Below are 2,913 nucleotides of genomic sequence, written 5' to 3'. Positions count from 1 at the left end.
CGGTTGAGTTATACAGTTTCTCTTGAATCTCATGCAGAAACACACCTGGTTCGAGTCGTACGAGCTCGATCATAAAGGCACATTTGTCTCGAGAGAGGGCCGCCGGTCGGCCACGTGTTTTGTAAGAATCCGGGTCCCTGATCACACACCGAGTTTCTTGGTAAAGATCCAGCCGTCGAGCAAATGAATGCCGCAAAATCGGACATCAAGGAAGCTGGCAAATCATTCGGACGGCATGAAACTTTGTGTCCGGAGCGTAGGGCCGGAAACCCATCGTGCAATGCGTATTTGTGAGGCCACCGTTGTTGAGAGAAGCGGACCAAAGGCTGCCGTGGTCGTGATCGGATGAGGTGGGACGCCTGCCAATGCTTGATCACAGCAAGGCATGTGATATGACAACTTGCCGCTGTGGGTGGCAAAAACCAAAGGCAAAAATTGCTGCTGTGCAGCAGTAAGGACATAACTCTAAGTCATTGAGTTGCTCGTTTGTCCAAGACTTCATCAAAACACAATAAAAGCACCTGCTTGGCAAGCAGGTCATCATGATGGCCGAGCAGGTAGAGGTACCTGCTCGGCAAGCTTTTACCTTCTCGGCGAGTAGGTCAACCTGCTGGCCGAGCCGGAGCAGCACTGTACCTGCTCGGCGACCAGGTCATCCTGATGTCCGAGCAGGTAAAAGTACCCTCTCGGCGAGCTTTTACCTGCTCGGCCAGCAGGATGACCTGCCGGCCGAGCCGGAGCAGGTACCTGTAACTGTACCTGCTCGGCAAGCAGGTCATCCTGATGGCTGAGCAGGTAAAAGTAGCCTCTCGGCGTGCTTTTACCTGCTTGGCGAGTCGGTCAACCTGCTCCGAGCAGGTACTGTTACCTGCTTGGCCAGCAGGATGACCTGCCGGCCGAGCCGGAGCAGGTAAGCAGGTCATCCTGATGGCCGAGCAGGTAAAAGTAGCCTCTCGGCGAGCTTTTACCTGCTTGGCGAGTCGGTCAACCTGCTCCGAGCAGGTACTGTTACCTGCTTGGCCAGCAGGATGACCTGCCGGCCGAGCCGGAGCAGGTACCTGTAACTGTACCTGCTCGGCAAGCAGGTCATCCTGATGGCCGAGCAGGTAAAAGTACCCTCTCGGCGAGCTTTTACCTGCTCGGCGAGTAGGTCAACCTGCTCGCCGAGCAGGTGCTCAGGTGCCTGGCGACAAGGCACAGTTACCTGCCTGGCCAGCAGGTTGACCTGCTCGCTGACCAGGTACCTGAACCTGCTCGGCCAGCAGCTTGGCAGGTTGACCTACTGGCGAAGCAGGTATAAGTATCTGCTCGGCAAGCAGGCTGACCTGCTCGCCAAGGAGGTACCTCTAAGTGATCGGCCAGCACTGCTCGCCAGTCTGAGCAGTCTGCTTGGACCGGCAAGTCGACGTCTTGGACCAGCAAGCAGGCTCCGGCCACTGTGGTTCGACGTGCTAACTGCCGGAGGGCTCCTCCCCGGGAAAGTTATCCGGGGAGGGTAACTTCTCCCCGGAGAGTTTCTCTTGACCAGTTCGATTTCGTCGGATGAGCTAACAACCGATGATTCAAAATCATCGGCTGTTGACCCACCGATGATTCGAAATCATCGGTGAGTTAACAGCCGATATTCATTTTGCTCGGTGGGTCCGCAACCGAGCTTTCATATGATCGGTTATGAATGACCGATCATATGAAAGCTCGGTTGAACTGTCAACTGAGCTTCCATTGCTCGATTGGTGGCGGGCGAGGTTAACTCGGCTGGCCACTGATCGAGGAATTCAATTCCTCGGCCAGACAGCCTGCCGATTTTGGCTCGGCCGCGGAGCAGCCGAGTTTGAATCGGGTGGCAAAACCCTTGGGTTACTGTCCCCCGATGTCAATTCGGATGCGGATTGCATCGGATGCGCGCAACCAATGTTAAATCGGTTGTGTGCATCCCAGACTAACAGGGATGCACGCATCCGAGGCTTATATGCTGGCAGTGTTGGGTACCTGCTGGCTGTGGCGGGTACCCACAACGGGTTTTCCAGGGCCATCTCTAGCGACCATGACAGGATCCCAAACTTGCCCTGCACACCAATGATGTGAGAGGCTGAGTTGAAGCTCGGAGAAAGTCAGTCAACCAGTCCTGATCACCATCTATTTGTTTTTTATCCATCCAGAGGAAGGCAGGCCTCTACCAACCACCAAGTCAGAAAAAAACTTTGAAATCTTGGAGAGGGCCAAAATACACATTTGCTTTAAGATAACAAGTGGCATACAGATAAGTTTTTTTTTCCCAGTTGGCCTGTGCCCACTCCTTCAACAGTATCAAGTCAACAAAAATTAAGCTTCATCAAACACTTTGAACTTCAGTGCCCCCACAACTAGCTTGACTTCAATCTAAAAGGAGCCCTTTCAATAGCAGTCATTGAAGGGAGTACACTCCTTTTGATGGCAGCAATTGAAGGGAGTACACTTCTTTTGATGGCAGCCATTGAAGGGAGTACACTTCTTTTGAAGGCAGCTATTGAAGGGAGTACACTCCTTTTGATGGCAGCCATTGAAGATATTACACTCCTTTTGATGGCAGCCATTGAATGGAGTAAACTCCTTTTCATGGCAGCCATTGAAGGGAGAAAACATTCCTTTCAATGGCTGGTACAACCTGGCTGTCAGCCGGGCTACTAGACTACGTTAGAGCCCAGCTAACTACTCTACATGCTATGCATACTATTAGCGGCGCAGAGCGCCAAGTAGTCGCGAAACCTACACAGCTTCAGCGACTACGACTTTCGGAGCATTGAGTGCGGCGCAGAGCGCCGCAAATAAGAATATGAATATGCAAAAAAGCCTCCCCTTGATCGATTGATAGAATCAAGGAGAGAGCGTACAAACTCCGGCCGCAGGTATCGGCCAGAGAAAGAATAGTAGCCA

Source organism: Puccinia triticina, chromosome 12A, assembly GCF_026914185.1.
Source record: "Puccinia triticina chromosome 12A, complete sequence".
NCBI lineage: Eukaryota > Fungi > Basidiomycota > Pucciniomycetes > Pucciniales > Pucciniaceae > Puccinia > Puccinia triticina.
This window is presented reverse-complemented; position numbering follows the sequence as displayed.